General features: G+C 50.7%; 1 protein-coding gene across 4 annotated transcripts in view; it reads right to left on the bottom strand.

Moving 5' to 3' along the window:
• EPB41L1 (erythrocyte membrane protein band 4.1 like 1) overlaps window positions 1-18,889 on the bottom strand; it is a 165,248-nt gene that overhangs the window by 106,564 nt on the left and 39,795 nt on the right. For 2 of the 4 annotated variants that reach the window (XM_070381659.1, XM_070381660.1), the window contains one exon: window positions 10,749-10,799. The exons of the other annotated variants lie outside the window; for them this stretch is intronic. The gene's annotated coding sequence lies outside the window, so the exon portion shown is untranslated. The remainder of the gene's footprint in view (window positions 1-10,748; window positions 10,800-18,889) is intronic. 4 annotated transcript variants of the gene reach the window in all.

Here is an 18,889-nt window from a genome sequence, read left to right as displayed (position 1 = left end):
CCCAAATTCAAAATCATGCATTCCACGGAGGAACCTAGAGACACCTTCCTCGCCACTGCTTAGAAACCGCCAGAGACTGGTACAAAGTTCTGCCGTTAGATACGGATCACGTGTGTGCCTGCTGTGTTCGCTTCTGTGTCCCAGCATGTGGGTCCGTGCATTGAGTACAGCACGGATTCAGTGCAAACTGGCTGACCAACTCAAGGCTCAGTGGAGGTGAGTTCCCTGGCAGTGTAGTGGTTAAGACTCCATGCTGACACTGCCAAGAGCCTGGGTGCAATCCCTGGTCAGGAAACTAAGATCCCACAAGCCATGCAGTACTGCTAAAAAAAAAAAAAAAAAAAAAAGACTCAATGGAGGAATGACTGGAGGCAGAATCCACTCCGAGGCCCAAGCACTGAGGGTGGGAGTAGAGCTGGGGGTGGCAGAGCAGGAAATAGCAGAGAGAGGCAGAAAAAGCTCAGGATCCAAGCAGGTTGTGTAGAACAAGCAGGGACACTGTGGGCCCACAGCTTCAGAAATCCTGGGCCCCAAAGCTAGACAGGTCTCCTCCAATCATCTTGAACGTATGGACCTGAAGACTTGTGTGCATGTTCCTGTGACTTGGCAAGGCCACCAAGCCAGCCACTCTGTCGTTTATTCAGTCACTTGCTCCCTTGCTCTCCAAAACTTACAGGCTGAAAATCAGTGTTGGTAACAGTTATCTCCAATTTGCCAGTCGGTGCTGCCAGACCCCGGAGAAGGCAGTGGCAACCCACTCCAGTACTCTTGCCTGGAAAATCCCATGGACGGAGGAGCCTGGTAGGCTGCAGTCCATGGGGTCGATAAGAGTCGGACACGACTGAGCAACTTCACTTTCACTTTTCACTTTCCTGCATTGGAGAAGGAAATGGCAACCCACTCCAGTGTTCTTCCCTGGAGAATCCCAGGGATGGAGGAGCCTGGTAGGCTGCAGTCCATGGGGTCGCAGAGTTGGACATGACTGGAGCGACTTAGCAGCAGCAGCAGCTGCCAGACCCAGAGGCTGATCCTCACAGCACCTCTGACCAGGAGTTGAGCTCCTAAAGTGTGAGGACCTGAGCTGAAATCAGGGGCAAGCCACTTCTCCTAAGACTCACAACCGCATTTGTAAAATAGAGATGGTGATGCCTCCCTGCCCTCCCTTAGTGAATGCTCTGAAAGTCATATACAGTGATGGATGTGAACATTCCTTGTAAACTGTAAAGTGCCAAAGAGATAAAAGAGATTATTCATAACGATAATATTGCCATCACTAGCCTCGCTGGCCCCCAGAGAACTTTGTTGTTCAGTTGCCAAGTCGTGTCTGACTCTTTGCGACCCCACGGGCTGCAGCACACCAGGCTTCCCTGTCCTTCATTATCCCCCAGAATTTGCCAAAGTTCATGTCCATTGAATCAGTGGTGCCATCCAACCATCTCATACTCTGTTCTCTTCTCCTTCTGCCTTCAATCTTTCCCAGCATCAGGGTCTTTTCCAATGAGTTGGCTGTTCGTATCAGGTGGCCAAAGTATTAGAGCTTCAGCTTTAGCATCAGTACTTCCAATGAGTATTCAGTGTTGATTTCCTTTAAGATTGACAGGTCTGATCCCCTGACTGTCCAAGGGACTCTCAAGAGTCTTATCCAGCACTACAGTTCAAAAGCATCGATTCTTTGGCACTCAGCCTTCTTTATGGTCCAGCTCTTACATTAGTACGTGACTACTAGAAAGACCACAGCCTTGACTATATGGAACTCTGTTGGCAATGTGATGTCTTTGCTTTTTAACGTATTGTCTAGGTTTGTCATTGAGAATTCCTCTAAATGTCAGTGACCATCATCATTATTGCCACCAACAATAATTAACACCTATCAGTTGAAAATGGCAACCCACTCCAATATTCTTATCTGGAGAATCCCATGGACAGAGGAGCCTAGTGGGCTACAATCCATGGAGTCGCAAAAGAGTCACACACGACTGAGCAACCAACACAAAACACATCAGTTATGAGACACTTGACTCAGACACTTGTATCTCAGGCACAATCCTCTGCTCATTGCCTGCTTTCTCCCATTTCAGCTCCATAACCTCTGAAGTGAGAACTATTATTGGGTGCATTTCACAGATGGCAAAGCTTAGGCACACAGCAATGAAGTATCTCATTGAAATCCACACAGTAGGTGGTGGAGCAGGGGTCTACACCCAAGTCTATTGTAGTCTGGAGTTCCAGCTCATTCTACTGCCTGGTGGGAGCCTGTTGCCTTGTTAAAGCTACTCCCCTTTACCAAAGCCTGTTGTGGCACAAAGTGATATCACTTCTCCGACCCTTGCAGCAGGAACCCCTGACATGGGTAGGATTGGCGGATTCTGTCCTCCCTGTTTGACAAATGAGGCAACTGATCTCTAGGAAAGCTTGTCAACCATGTGTTTTAGGCCACTGATCATAGAACAGTAGGCATATAAAGGACTCAGGAGAGTGGATCCAGTAGGGGAAACTGAAGCCCGGAGAGGGAAAAAGACATGCCCAGGTCATTCATTCAAACCTTTCCCAAGACCTGTGCATATGTAAGACACACATATGAAAAAAGCAGTGTGGGGTTTCCTTGGTGATCCAGTGGTTAAGAATCCACCTTCCAACACAAGGGACTTAGGTTCAATCTCTGGTCAGAGAACAAAGATCCCATAGGTCACAGGGCCGGAGAAGGCAATGGCACCCCACTCCAGCACTCTTGCCTGGAAAATCCCATGGGCGGAGGAGCCTGGTTGGCTGCAGTCCATGGGGTCACGAAGAGTCGGACATGACTGAGCGACTTCACTTTCACTTTTCACTTTCATGCATTGGAGGAGGAAATGGCAACCCACTCCAGTGTTCTTGCCTGGAGAATCCCAGGGACGGGGGAGCCTGGTGGGCTGCCGTCTGTGGGGTCGCACAGAGTCGGACACGACTGAAGCGATTTAGCAGCAGTAGCAGCAGCAGCAGGCCACAGGGCCACTAAGCCGTGTGCTGCAACTAAAGAAGCCCTCACGTGCCTCAATTAGAGAAAGCCCACGCCCCTCGATGAGAACCAGCACAGCCAAAAAACAAAGAAAAAGAAAAGAAAGCAGTGTCTACTCTTCTAGTTTTCTAATGCTGCCCCACCGCTACACCCTGCCCAATCCCACCTTTGCATCCAGGGCCAGCCACTGCCACCACTTCCCTAGTCTTAGTTCCCAGTTTAGCAAACGAGGAAACTCCCTTGGCCAGTAAAGAGTTCTCGAGGCCAACACAGCTGCCCCAGGACCACATAAAGCCCTGGAGGCCAGTCCCCATGCCCTGCCGCCCCCAATCCAGGGAGGTCTGGAGGTAAAGAGGGTGCCCACGCTGTATTCACAGGGTTGTGCCACCATCACCACTAATTCCAGAATCCTGGTTATTCTTAGCAAGCCCCGAGCTGTAGTCCCCAGCGCTCCTAGGAACACGGGGCTCCTCCCTGGTTTGGCTCAGACGCCACTTTTCTGGGAAAGGCCAGGGTGCCCCTAGGAAGAATTTCTCTGTGGCAGAAGTGGAGCAAAATGTAAACACTCAGCGGACACTGTGTTCCACTTAGTGCAACAAATTATGGACTGTCTGGGAGAGGGGCCCGCCACGTGAGGCCGGCCCAAGCCAAGTCTCTTCCTAGCCTTGTCTCGCTAGCTGCTCTGAATGCAGCGATCGTTTAGGTCCTTGGCCTCAGTTTCCCCATGTGCAGGCTGAAACATGAGCCTCCAACACCTTACAGAGGGATCCCTCCTAACAAATGGCTAATCTCTTCCACCTTGTCAGAAGAAAAAGGCCAACCTCTTATGTCAGCGGAGACTGGCAAGAACAGCAGTCTGGGGCTGAGCTAGGGAATGCTCAGATTTAGAACTGGTGAGGAAGGTTTTTTTTCTGGGGCCTTAGGAAGCTTGGGAATGTGTGAACTGGGGACATGACTCGCACGTTTTGGGCCAAAAAGGGAGTCCCAGAGGCAGTGCTTAGAGCCATCAGCACTGGGCAGCAGGAAGAAAGGTCAGGATCCAAGACACTGGTTTCTGTCTTTCACCTCTGCTCTGCCACTCACTAGCTGTCTGACCTTGGAGAAGTCACTTACCTTCTCTGAGCCTCAGTGAACCCATCCACAGAATGGGGATAAATATAGCCTCTGTGCCTTCCCTTTCAGGATTATGGGGAAAATCTGATGAGATGATGAATAGAAAAGTCCTAGTCCCGCCCCATGAAAGAATTCCCCCGCCCTTCTCCACCTCTGTTGCCCCTAGCGAAATGCTGGAATCCCTCCAAGAAGGGTTGGAGAAATCCAGGGATCCCAGAGACAAGAGGGGCCACAGAAGGAATGCTGAACATCTGTGTCCTGTCTGGATGACATTTGTGAAGCCTGGCCCCCCCTCCCCGAGACAGCCCCTCTAGCTCTCAGGCAAACAGCAAGCCAGGAAAAGAGTCTGTATTCACATTGGGAAGAAACTGAGGGGCAGACAGGGGAGCCAGAATCAGCATTTCTGAGCCATCGAGATAATAGGAGTCTCTGGACGAGAGCAGGGAGGAGGCTGTTGGTGGTCGGGCAGGGGAGGGGTGTCCTCCTGTTGAGTCTCCCCCACCTCCATCCCTCCTGCAAAAACCAATGATGTCACCTTTCATGTGACAACTCTAGCTGTGTCATTTTCTTCCTTTGTAAATGGGGGTGATAAAGCCTCTGACACACCGTGAGTCCAGTTCAATAAACGTGCCTGTCATTCTCCCATCCTTTGAAACCTGGGAGACTCCCGGTACCAACATCATCTTCCTCTAATTTTCCACCTGAGTTATTTGAAGAAAAAATCTGAAGGCACTTTCAGGACAGAGCCCAGGCTCTGAGGGTGTAGTCCATCTGCTGACAAGGTGGATGAGATCCGCGGTGTGTGGAAGGGGCAGGGGGAAGGAAAGGGGCCTCTCCATGGGATAGAGGTCCATGCTTCAGCCTGGGGAGGGGATGGAGAGTCCTGCTGCTCACAAGGCTCTTTCCAGAAATAGTCCTGGTTCCTTGAGCTCGTTCTGCCTGGAGGGAAGCCTCTCCTCTGAGCAAAGGACAGCAGGGGAGCACTCTTCCCATCATTTGCCCCCAGGAATGAAGGGCTGACACCTGTTGGTGCCCACATGGTCTTTTCCACCCTCTACATGGCACCTGGGAGAAAAGGTAAGAGACCTGGGCACCCAGGTGCAACTGGAGATGATCAAACCTCTTCACGTCTCTGAAGAGAATAACACGGACTGGGGGGCGGGGCTTCTGTGAAGCCTGAAAGATGGCTAGCTTCCCTGCCCCACCCCAGCTCTTTAGTTCTGGCCAGACTGAACCACTCCAGCTTCTCCCTTCCAACGCCTTTTCCCAAGCAGCTCCCTCTCCCGGAGAGCCCTCCCTGAATCCACTGCCCCAGTCCAGCCCCTTCCAAAGCCTAGAGCCCATGCCTTCTCCTCCAGGAAGCACATTCTGGCTGCTGGGCCCCAGGGCCCCAGGCTGCCCCTTTCCCCTGGGTGTCAGTTTCCCATCCCTCTCTGACAGTGATCTGCACTCTTGGCTGTGTCTCGGCCACACCTGCACACGTTGACTTCCCCTCTGTGGGGCACAGAGCTCACAGACATGAATTCAAATGTCACCTTTGCCACTTGTTAGCCACCTGATCAAGGGACAGTCACTTCTCTCTGAGGCTCAGTTTCCTCTGGAAAATGGTGAGAATAATCACACCTATTCCATAGAGTTGTTGTTGCAATTAAATGAGACAATGACCATTCAGGGCTCAGGACAGAGCCTGGCACAGTGTGAGAGCTCAGGAACGTGACTTATTTGCTACGGTGACCTTTCAGGTAGGTTCATGAATGATTTTTCATTGTATCTCCTGAAAGGCCTACCACAAAATCGTATGTGTGCTTAGTCACTCAGCCGTGTCTGACTCTTTGTGACCCCATGAACTGTAGCCTGCCAGGATCCTCTGTCCATGGAATTTCCCAGGCAAGAATACTGGGGTGGGTTGCCATTTCCTCCTCCAGGAGATCTTCCCAACCCAGGAAGATTGAATCTGGGTCTCCTGAACTGCGGACAGATTCTTTACGAACTGAGCCACCAGGGAAGCCCACAGAACCGTATACCAAATGGATTTCTGTACAGGTGGATCTGCATGCACCCTGAGGAAGCCTTTCCCAGTGGCACAGTAGAGAGTAACCTGGGCTTGGCTGCCTCTGCAGGTCACAAGCTGTGTCACGGGGCAGCACGCAAGTAGACATAGAATCCACTTGAACTTCTGATCAGAGGCAGTGGACATAGTGATCAGAGGGTGGGCTCTGAAGCCAGACTCCTTGAACTTGAACCCGAGCTCCTCCTCTTACTCAGTATATGACCTTCACTAGCTGTGCCTTGGTTTTCCCACCTATAAAATGGGGAGAGTAATTGTACCTACCCAAAGGAGCATCTGGAGGATTAAATGGAATTACACATGAAAAGCAATAGAGGGACTTCCCTGGCAGTCCAGTGGCTAAGACTCCCCACTCCCAATGCAGGGGGCCCAGATTTAATCCTTCGTCAGGGAACTAGATCCCACACATCGCAACTAAAAGTTCACATGTCACAACTAAAGACCCCTCACGCCACAGTGAAAATTGAAGATCTCAATTTCTTAACTAAGACTCAGTGCAGCAAATAAATAAATACTAAAAAGAAAAGAAAGGGAATAGAACATGCTCATCATAAGGAGAGTAACTCAATAAACATTACCTATTATTTTCATTGTTGATATCTGTATTCCTGTCACTGAAGAGGAGGGGTTATGGTTCCTTGCAGGCCTATAAGCTGCTCATTTTCCTATAACCCAAGATTCCACAAACACGCTTTATGTTCTCATGGCTCTGTCTGCCCAGTAGCCTTCCACTCCTTCTTCTAATGAGAGCTCTGCTCCTCCATTTGCTACACAAGAAGGCACTTAACCCAGGCCTGGTCACTACAGGGAATGGCCCTAATCCCCTAGCAACAATGACTGAACCAATCAGAATCCTTCCCTTGGGTTGATATATAGATCCTAGTAGAAAAACTACCATCATTCAAAAAACTAAGATCATGGCATCTGGTCCCATAACTCCATGGCAAATAGATGGGGAAAAATTGGAAACAGTGACAGATTTTTTTTTTCTTGGGCTCCAAAATCACCGCAGATGGTGACTGCAGCCTTGAAATTAAATGACGCTTGCTCTTTGGAAGAAAAGCTATGACAAACCTAGACAGTGTATTAAAAAACAGAGACATCACTTTGATGACAAAGGATGACAAAGGTCCACATAGTCAAAGTTATAGTTTTCCTAGTAATCATGTACAGATGTGAGAGTTGGACCATAAAGAAGGCTGAGCACTAAAGAATTGATGCTTTTGAATTGTGGTCCTGGAGAAGACTCTTGTGAGACTCTTAGACTGCAAGGAGATCCAACCAGTCAATCCTAAAGGAAATCAACCCTGAATATTCATTGGAAGGACTAATGCTGAAGCTGAAGCTTCAATACTTTGGCCACCTGATGTGAAGAACCTTCTCATTGGAAAAGACCCTGAGGCTGGGAGGGCTTCCCTTGTAGCTCAGCTGGTAAAGAATCCACCTGCAATGAGGGAGACCTGGGTTCAATCCCTGGGCTGGAAGATCCCCTGAAGAAGGGAAAGGCTACCCACTCCAGTATTCTGGCCTAGAGAATTCCAAGCACTGTATAGTTCATGGGGTTGCAAAGAGTCAGACACAACCGAGCAGCTTTCACTTTCACTGAAGCTGGGAAACATTCAGGGTAGGAGGAGAAGGGGCAACAGAGGGTGAGATGGTAGGATGGCATCAAATAGACACGAGTTTGAGCAAACTTCAGCAGATAGTGCAGGACAGGGAGTCCTGGTGTGCTGCAGTCCATGGGGTCCCAAAGAGTCAGACACGACTTAGTGATGGAACAACAACTTTCTGTTTGGGTTGCTAAGCTAGGGCAGTGGTCAGCCAGTTCCTCAGAAGGACAGAAAGGAGAGACAAGCTGTGATGGAGACAGATGGAACATCTACCTGGTTTCTCATCCTACAATTCCATGAACTGCCCAGGATCCATTCAAGTCCTTTTCTGGTTTAAGTCACTTTGAATAGAGCTTTTGTCACTTGTTTCTGAAAAAGCCAGGTCCAATTTTATAGGCCCTAACCAAGATACAGTCTGAGCTGGCCGTGGGCAGGGCAGGGCCGCAGCAGTATTAAGGCTGCTCCTGTGTGTCCCAGCACAATCTCTGTTATCTGCGCTACAAAGGACAGTCTGCAAAGCATGTTCTCAAGAATCATCCTGATCCCGTGGTCTTCAGACACTGCCTCCCAGAGCCCTAGGAGCCTGCAGAGGCACCTCCAAGAACACCCATGGGGAGACTTTCCTGGTGGTCCAGTGGTTAAGAGTCTGCCTTCCAATGATGAGGACGTGGGTTCAATCCCTGGTCAGGGAACTAAGATCCCACAGGCTGCAGGGTAACTAAGCCTGAGCACCACAAGTGGAGAAAGCTGGCATGCTACAGTGAAGACCCAGCACAGCCAAAAGCAAAACCAAAACAGCCATGGAACAAAGGGCACTAGGAGGGCAGCAAGATTCTAGGTAACTGCTGCAAATTCAACCACAGTGGTTCTGTTTCAAATGCTTATGTATCGGGATTCTGCTGCCTCCAAAGATGTGAAATACCTGATTCTAATGGATGCTCAAAAGAGCATTAAGAGGTAACCAAGGCTGATGTGTCTATCTCCATTCTCCAAAAAAGAAAACCGAGGCCCAGAATGGGAAAGTGATGAGACCAAGGTCACAGAGCAAGTCAGTGTCAGAGCAAAGACTTGAATTCAGGGCTCCGGACTCGCAGGCGGAATGAATTCCACTGCACCAGGCTGCCCACGAAAATCTATCATCTCTCACACTTGCTGTGTCCTCTGGTAAACTGATGGCGGCTAATATCTTCTAGTGCATGTGTGCTAAGTCACTTCATTCATGTCCAACTCTGCGACCCTATGGAATGTAGCCCGCCAGGCTCCTCTGTCCATGGGATTCTTCAGGCAAGAATACTGGAGTGGGTTGCCATTTCCTCCTTCAGGGGATCTTCCTCACCCAGGGATCGAACCCGAGACTCTGGCGTCTCCTGCACTTGTAGGCACGTTCTTTACCACTAGCCCCATCTGGTTCTAGAGTCTCACCTTTCTCAGCTCTGACCCCTCCAGGATCGCCTGCCTCTGAACCTGGCTCCTTAGAGGGCTTCCAGAAGCTCAAGGAACTTGTGGAATAAATGTTATGACCCAAACTCGACCTTCTTCTCCACCATACACACATACACTCAGTTCCCCTTCTCCCCACCCATTTGCCCAAATGTCAGGCAAAGCCCAGAAGGCCGCCTCCCAGGAACTCATAATCCACCTCCTCTGTCCAAGCTGTGCTGCGACTGCAGACAGAGGATTCCTTGTTCCCAGTGCTTCCTGCCCAGAGACCTCCATGGGGCCCGTGCACTGGCCGGAAAGAGCCAAATCATTCCTTTCAACTGGAGCTAAAGCCACCTGAATCCCTGCCACCCCTGGGAGCAACATGCTCCCAGCTCTGCTTGGCATTTATTCTATCTGCCCTGGTCTGCCCAGCCCCACCTCAACACCCACAGCCGCTGCTGCCTACACACACACACACACACACAGGAGTTCCCCTAGGGTAGAGAGAGGCGCTTTATGTCTAATCAAAAATGAAAACCAGAGTGGGGTGTCCCTGGTGGTCCAGCGGTTAGAACTCTGTACTTCCACTGCAGGAGGCGTGGGTTAGATCCCCAGCTGGGGAACTATCATCCTGCATGCTGCATGTGCGAGGCCAGAAAACACAAAAAGAAAACAGCGGATTCTAGAACCCTGACAGTTGTGCCTTACTAATAACCCCACAATGACATCTGCCTATTACTTCGCGATCTCCCTGACCAGTATAACTTCTTGGCTCAGTTCCCTCTCCACGCCCTCAACCTGCCAGGGTCACCAGGAGGTGGAAAGCGGCTTTGACACGCCCCAGGCCAGTGGTTTGTGAAGTATCTTGCACAGAGCTCAGGACAGTTCCACGGCATTGTTGGAGGGCTTCCAGAAGCTGAGGAATTAGCCAGTTAGAGTCCCCCAGGCTCACCCCAACTTTGACCACGGCTGCAACTCCTGTACTGTTTTGTACAGTGAGATTCTTTGGGGTTCACTTGAAAAGGAGATTTCACTGCAGGAAGATTTCAAAGCAACTCTTTCACCCTGACCCCACCTCTGCCCTACCCTGACAATGTAGATATGACCCCGAGAGGGAGGTAGCTGCCCAAGGTCATGTAGGAATCAGTGGCAGAACCAGAATGAAAACACTCCCTTCTGAATCTAGTCTACAAACTCCAAGCGGTTAGTAAAAGAAAACCAGGGCCTCAGGTCAGCGGATCTGGCTTCTAGGTTCAAGGTTACTCACCCCCAGGCATGGTGGATGGATAAGCGATTGGGGCAAAGCACGCTGACTAACACAGAGGCACTTAACGAGTACCCATTTCAGTCCCTTCCTCAAAATAAGCCCAAACCAGAGAGAACTCTCAACACTGCCCCCGTTTTTCAAGCCCACCAGGAATCTGTAGCCTAGACAAACTCTCCCACCTCCCCAGCAGTAAAATACATTAAAAGAGCCTGAGGGCTGAAAGGTCAATTTGTCCAACCTGAGCAGAGGAGGCTGGGCCTCTGGAACACTCACCCCGGCTCCGACCACACCAGCTCCCCGGGTGGAAGGACGGCAGTCAGACACCTGGAAGGAGCAGACAGCGTTAGTGCCTCCGAATTGAGTTTGTGGACCCAGCATGGAGTTGGAAACTGAGAGGCTGGCATTTGACTCTCTGAGGAACCTTCAGGAAGTTGCTGAACCTGTTACACAGAAAGGCCCGTGTGACTCTGCGGAGCCAAAGGGAAAGTAACAAATATGAAACTGGAGCGGCCTGCAGGGGCCAGGCCAGGAAGGGCCTCGGAGAGTAAGGTAAAGAATTCGGTCTCGAGAGTCTAAAAGCAACGGGAAACCATTGACCTGCAGGGTTGAGAATGGACTGAAAACAGGCCAGAGTAGCTTTAGGCATGTGAGTTGGAGGCTGCTGTGGTTGTCTGGGGGCACATGATAAGGACCCAGGCTGGGGTGGGGACAGCAGACCTGGAACCTGGTGGCTGGATTCCAGAGCTCTTTGAGCAGTGGTATCCCCAGAAATGACCTTCCCAGGTGGTGCCAGTGGTAAAGAACCGGCCTGCCAATGCAGGAGACCTAAGAGACTCGGGCTCAATCCCGGGGTTGGGAAGATCCCCTGGAGAAGGAAATGGCAACCCACTCCAGTATTCTTGCCTGGAGAATCCCATGGACAGAGGAGCCTGGTGGGCTACAGTCCATAGGGTCGCAAAGAGCCGGATAAGACTGAAGCGACTGAGCACACACGCACACATGCATTCCCAGAAATCATTGGTGGACCAGATCTGGGGGATAAGGAAGAGAAAGGTCTGCCTACTCCTCAGGTGCCCCTTTCACAGCAGTCCCCTGGTCTCCACCCAGGACAAAACATAGCCACTGTTCTTTCAACCTGGCCTATCCTTACCTCAGTTTCCCCATCTGTAAAATAAACATGGTTGGACTTAGGGGTCCCTAAGGTCTTCATAGCATTAATATTCTGTTCCGAGCTAATTCATTCAGTTTGGGTTTTTTTTTTTAATATTTACTTATTTGGCTGCATTGGGTCTTAGTTGTGGCATGTAGAATCTTCATCGCATCACATGGGATCTTTTGTTGTGATGCACGGGCTTAGAGCAGGGATCAAACCCACATCCCCTGCATTGTAAGGTGGATTCTTAACCACTGGACCACCAGGGAAGTCCCCACCCACAGGTTATTGAAGCCCATTTTTAATCATCTTTCAGCCCCAACTGCAGGCCTGGCCTAGTACACGATGGGCAGAATCACTGGAGGAGAAACCTCGGGTCCCCTGGATTCACATACTCAGAACAGTAACCTCCAGGTTGGATGAGGTGTTTCTGCTTCACACAGAAAATAAGAATCAAGCAAATGGGAAGATCACCTGGGCTGAGGCTGAAACAGCAGGAGCAGGTGCCTTGTTCCTGCTCCCCCACCCAAGAGGCCTCAGGTCACGGGCCTTGCAGCTATAACATCTGTCACCCAGTAGCTTACAACCTGTTTCCCCATCTACTGTTTCCCGAAATCCAGTTTCAACCTGGGGGATCAGCTACCAAGGGACCTGGGAGGCAGTGCAGTGCAGTGGTTTAAGCTGGGACTCTGCAGCTGGGTTGATCCCTGGGTCAGGAAGATCCCCTGGAGAAGGGTATGGCAACCCATTCCAGTATTCTTGCCTGGAGAATCCCATGGACAGAGGAGCCTGGCAGGCTACAGTCCATGGGGTCGCAAAGAGTTGGACATGACTGAGCGACTAACACTTTCACCTTCTGCAGCCATGCAGACCTGGTTTGAATTCTGGCTTTACCACTCTCCAGCAAAGTGGCTGGGGGAAAGTCACTTCTCTGAGCCTCAGTTTCCTCATTTGGAAAACAGGAGTAAGAGCGTCCACTTCCAGGGCTAAAGGGAGGATTCAATGAGACACTGCCTGTGAAGAACTCAGCAAAGTTCCTTATCACAACAACCCAGGAGACAGCATCCGCCATTTCCAGATGTGGACCCTGGGACCCCAGAAGGTGAAAAGACTCACTGAAGAGCATTAGAGGATCCATGCTGGAGTGAGACCCAGAGTTCAGGTTCTTACCCGCCAGGTTATACACTCATTCACCATTTGGGTTCCTCCCTGTGGCTCAGACGGTAAAGAATCTGCCTGCAATGTGCGAGACCCAGGTTCAATCCCTGGGTGGGGAAGATCCCCTAGAGAAGGAAATGGCTACCCACTCCAGTATTCTTGCCTGGAGAATTTCATGGACAGAGGAGTCTGGGGGGCTACAGTCCATGGGATCGCAGAGGGTTGGACACGACTGAGTGACTAACACTTACTTTTTAGATGAAGATGTTGTGACTAAACATTACAATGACTTGACCAAAGCCATAGAGGGAACTCATGGTAGAAGAGGGATTTGAACCCAGGCCTTCTTGATGAAAACCCCGTGATCTCCCCTATGGTTATCCAGAAAGTAGACATGATGGTAGAAGAAAGTAGAAGCTTCAGATTTCAGGGCCCTTTAAACCTGGAACAGGGACAAATGCAAACCAGGCAGATGGAGTGAGGGTGGTGATGAAGCTACCTTGAGAGGAAACCAGAAGGAGCTGATGAAACAAAAGCCTCTTTCTCAGCAGCCCTCACCAGGGACCGGGCAGGAGAGGAGGGGCTGACAAGCAGGGCCATCCATCCCGCCAGGGCTGAGCCGAGGGCCGGATCTAAACAAACAGACACAGTTCCAGCTTGGCCACCAACTTGTTGACTGATCCTGGAGAGGTCACACACACACACACATACACACACTCAGGTCTCTGTTTCTTTAGCTCAAGAAGGAGACAGTATACTGAACGGTGTCAAGATCCCTTCCAGCTATGGAAGACTAGTCATAACCATTGCTCATGAATGCCAGACTCTAGCTCAGGCTCTGCTCTCACAAACCCCCAAAGGGGGCCTCTTAACAGTGGCTCCCATATTTCCACAACAGGTATGGGAAACCTTACATTCAGCCTCTGGCTATACAGCCTGATCACTTTCCCTCACCTTTCTCATCTGTAAAATGGGCTCATATCTTTAGCCTGATCACCTATGGAACCCAAAGAACCAAGGAGCTTCCCCAAAGTCTAGAATCCCCAGAGGTACTGAACAAAGCATCCCCGCAGTGCCCACCCCAAGTCCCACCCTCAAGCTTTTTTAACTTCTCCTTTCTCTCTGGCCCCTGGCCCATCTGGACCAAAGGAAAAACCGAATCCAAGCTCATGGATGCAACAGCGGTAGCAACAGCCCTGACTAGCAGTAGAAGGAGCCACTGTCCCAGCTAAGACTCGACTGTGCATACGTGCCAGGCACTGTGCTGGCACAAGAGCTGCACCTGGATTCTATCTCAGGTAATCCCCTCCATCAACGAGGTAAATCTCACCCTTAGTCTAGCTTTACAGATGATAGACTGAGGTTCAACCAAGTGGAGTTACCTGCCCAAGGTCACACTCAGAGCAAGTGAGTAGCATGGCCACCCAGACACAGGCTCTTCATTTAACACTAGAAGTCCTGATCTTATCCTTGAGGCTGTGGGCTTATTCAGAGTAACATTCCACCATGGGGTGTGGACCCAGACATAGGGGGGCAGTGAGTAAGGGGATATCTGGCCTTTACTCTCACCCCGAACCTCCCCAAGTAATTAATCTTTGCAGTTTTGTATTATTATTCCAACATGTCCAACTCAACTCTCAGGCTAGAACAGTTTTTATCCAATCAAAATATAATGCAAGCCAAATATGTAACGTAAAATTTTCTAGTAGCCACAGTTAAAAGAGTACAAAGGAATGGGTGAAATTAATTTTAATGGTATATTTATTTAACAATATCCAAAGTATTTTTGAGGGAATCCCCTGGCAGTCCAGTGGTTAGAACTCTGAGTTTCCACTGCTTGGGGCCCTGGTTCAATTCCTAGTTAAAGAACTAAGATCCCACAAGTCATGCGATGCAGCTCCCCCACCACCACCCAAAAAAAAAAAAAAAAAAGCACATTTCAAGTGCTCCGTAGCCACATGTGGCTACTGTATGGGACAAAAAAGTTCTAACAGTCAAGTCCTAGAGGGTGGGGCTGGTGGCCTCCATGCCCCTAAGCCAGAGCTGAGCCTCCTAAAGTAAAGTCCGGATTTACTCATCCAACCCCCTATAGAGCCTGATGTTAGTATCTCTCAGGTGCCTTTATACTCACGGTGCGGGTGACAAAGGGATCAGCGTGCCCATGCTCGGAGGGTGGCATGGAGGCTCAGAGAGATGGGTGACCAGCCCAAAGTCACTCAGCTTTGACCCACAGACTGTCTGACTTGGAAGCCTAAGCTCTGTCCCTAAAGCCTGGCAGGGACCTGGTCTCAGGCACAGGCTTCTAGAGGAATAAATAAGCCTTTACCACTAAATCACCCCACTCCGCAAGTCTAGTGGCAGAATATGCGCTCAGTTGCTCAGTCATGTCTGAACTCCTTACAGCCCCATGGACTGCAGACCAGCTCCTCTGTTCATGGGATTTTCCAGGCAACAACAGTGGAGTGGGTTGCCATTTCCTGCTCCAGGGGATCTTCCCAACTCAGGGATCGAACCCGAGTCTCCTGCATTGGCAGGGGAGTTCTTTACCACTGAGCCACTAAGGAAGCCCAGAGAGTGTCCCCTAACAGGGGTTAAGTGTTAAAGGAAAGGAAGTAGCGTGGTCTGCACTAGGTGGTGGTCCTGTATGTGGGGCTTAGGCCACTAGGGCACCGTTCCCACCCGCCCTCCCACCCTTACCAGGCAGGAGGCAAAGCCAGCAACGTCCACTGGCGGCTTGTCCTCTGGGTTGGGTCCCCCAAGGCTAGCTGCCATGCCCTCCCTGACATCTTGCCCAAGAACACTCACCCAGAGGCCCCTGGACTAGGGCCAGAGCCTGTACTCACCTCCCAGGGTCACCTCAGCTGGAGTCCAGGGAAAGGGTCCAAGAGGCAGTCCACCCCCACCCCCAGGAGGAGGGAGGAGCAGGCCCAGGAGGCAGATTCCAGAGGAGGGAAAGGGTGGCAGGGATAGGCCAGAAGAACCTGGGTGGTTCCACCCATCTCCTGGGGAGCACGGCTAGCATTCAGTCCCCTCCTTCAGCCTAACCGGGCGAAACTCTCACCAGTTATTAGGTTTAACAATTAACTCTGGTTTCCACTTCAGCAGCAGGCAGTTCCAGCAGAAAGTCCCATCTGGGATAGGGGGACTTGGAAGGGGATAGAGAGGAAGGGGTTGGAGTGAAAGGGAGAAAGAGGTGGTTAGTTAAGCCACCCACCTCCTCCGTCCCACCCTACCAGTGTGGGGTAACTAGATGGGGGTGGCGTAAGTTCCATAAGGTCAGGGGCAGTGCCTGGCACATAGTAGGTGCTCAATAAATTAAAAAAAAATTATTTATTTGGCTATGTTGGATCTTAGTTGCGGCACATGGGATCTTTCTTTGTGGCAGGTGGGCTCTCTGGTTGTGGTAGGCCAGCTTAGTTACCCACCCCCCCCACCCACCTGGCATGCGGGATCTTTGTTCCCCGACCAGGGATTGAACCCACGTCCCTTGCCTGGGAAGGTAGATTCTTAACCACTGGACCACCAGGGAAGTCCCTTATAAATATTTTTAATTAACAAATAAGCGGGTGGGGTGATAGAGGAGAAGTGTGTGTGTGTGTGTGTGTGCACGCACACACGCACTCAGTCATGTCTGACTCTCTGCGACCCTATGGACTGTAGCCTGCCAGGCTACTCTGTCCATGGGATTTTCCAAGCAAGAATACTGGAATAGGTTGCCCTTTCCTCTTCCAGGGGATCTTCCCCACCCAGGATGGAACTCTCATCTCTTGCATCTACTGCTTTGGCAGACAGGTTCTTTACCAATTGAGCCACCCAGGAAGCCCCACATGGAGGAAGGCAAAAGTTGACTTGTCCTGGGTCCTTGCTAAGACCAAGCTGGGCTGAGGACTGGGAGGGCAATCACCCAGAACATGCCAGGAAATGGCTCTGAAGTCCCCCAGCCCTGGCGCTGCCCTTCTGAGCTGTGACCTTTGTAGCGCATTCTTCCCCATCAACAAGGGGTGACAGATAACACTACGGTGTCATGTACAGGGCTATATGGAGCCAGGCCCAAGCTGCTGGTGTGCTCCATGCCGCTGTAACATAGTCATGTCTCTCGCTGCCTGGCAACAGCTTCTTCTTCTCAGGCCACCCCCTGAACTCCCCCACATCCCAATATTCCCCTGGATCCCACCTATGTGGCCTTTTTTTCTTTCCGGGAAGAAGGAAAGCCCGGGATGATGACGGTTCCAGCCCACTCACATCCCACCCACCTGGGATCATACTCACACCCTAGCAAGGGACTGCTCTCATCTGGCGTTCGCTCGCTTGTCATTTTTACACCCCTCCTTGGGCCCCCTCCTCACCCTCTTCCCCCCATCCCCTAACCCAGGCCTACAAAGGACTGTAGCCCACCCCAGGCTGGTGTGGAACTCGGTGTGGCCAGTTCCCTGGGCGTTCTTGGGTAGGGGCTCCCCCTTCTGGACCGCTGCTTCCGGTCTGTGTAACGAGGAAGTGAGAAGGTGGACTAAGAGATTACTTCCCCTGATATTCAGAGTTTCTGACATTTCTGGGATCAATCTGAGTTTTAACTTCAGACAAACCAGCATTCAGATCCTGGCCAGGTAAACAGCCTTGATGTTACGAGATAGACTCTGAGTCATGACTGCAAAGCCCCGGAGCACCAGATCACCCCTGACTATTCTCAGCTCAAGCCTGGGCAGTGGGACAAAGGGCCTCCATGCTCACTGGGCCCTACTACCTCCTCCACAAAGTCCCAACTTTCTTTTCCTGCCCCATCTTTCCAGTCTTCTTTCTGTCGTTCTCAGTAGCAGCATCATGAGTGATCACTCCTCCGGTTTCTTCTTGGTAAGACAAAGTTTGAAGCTTACCTTTCATCTGCGGCATTGACCCTAAGGCCCTTTTTTAAAAAACAATTTTTATTTTAAAAAACAAAAAAAAATTGTTTATTTACTTGGCTGTGTCAGGTCCTAGCTTCAGCACCTGGAATCCTTCTTGCATCACTGCGGTGCACAGACTCTCTAGTTGTGGCACATGGAGGCTTAGTTGCTCTATGGCATGTGGGATTTTAGTTCCCCGACCAGGGATCGAACCTGCATCCCATGCATTGCAAGGCAGATTCTTAACCACTGGGTCACCAGAGAAGTGGAGATTCTAGAGTCACTTCTGCTTCCACTCCACCCTTTCCTGCTTCCTTCTCACAACTCTCCGAGCACACGGCCCACTCTCCCATCTTTGGCCTGATGCTCGTCTCCTTGATCTCCCCAGGGAATAGCTGTCTCCCTGACTCCCCCTGTCCCCTCCTGCTTCATCCCCTTTCAGCTCTAATGTTGCCTACAGCACGGAGTCTACACTGAACGCTCACTCCTCAACTCTCTCAGCCGTGTCTCTCTCAGACACTGCTTCCCGGAAGACAGTCTTACCAGCCCTGCTACATGACCTTCAGACCCTGCAGACCAAGGACCCCCTGCAATGACTTTTCTCTGTCCCTCACCCTTGCTCCTTAGCATGGTGCGAACACAGTGGGTGCCTGCTGAAACAGCAAGGGTAATAATCATTAGCTGAAAATTAATGAATTATAATCTCTTATGGAGGGACTTCCCAGGTGATCCAGTGGCTAAGACACCATGCTCCCAAAGCAGGGGGCCCGGGTTCGATTCTTGATCAGGAACTAGATCCCACATGTCAAAACGAAACGTTCGCACGCCAAAACCAAAAATCCCACATGCCACAACTAAGACCCAGTGGAGCCAAATAAATATATTTTTTAAATTGTTTACTGACCATTTATTCTCTACAATGCTCGGATCTCAGCATTTAACACGTCATTTCAGTTAAGTCTCTCAAGCCCCATTGTCATTCCTACCCCTTTGTTTTAAGCTGAGGAAACTGAGGTTCAGAGAGGTGAAATGATTTGTCCAAGACCACGTGGCCAGGAAATGGCAGAGTCAAGACTGGAATTTCAGTTCTTATCCACTGCCCTACTTGGCCTCCCTCCAATCCACACATAAAAGAGGGGGTAAGTGAGAAGTTGTGACTCGACAGTGCAAAGGTCGTGGGGGCTCCAGAGAAACCAGTCCTTCCCCAGCGGCAGAGGCAGATT

This window comes from Bos mutus, chromosome 13 (genome assembly GCF_027580195.1).
Source record: "Bos mutus isolate GX-2022 chromosome 13, NWIPB_WYAK_1.1, whole genome shotgun sequence".
Classification (NCBI taxonomy): Eukaryota; Metazoa; Chordata; class Mammalia; order Artiodactyla; family Bovidae; genus Bos; species Bos mutus.
The sequence above is the reverse complement of the archived record's forward strand: the minus strand, read 5'-3'. Positions and strand labels throughout refer to the sequence as shown.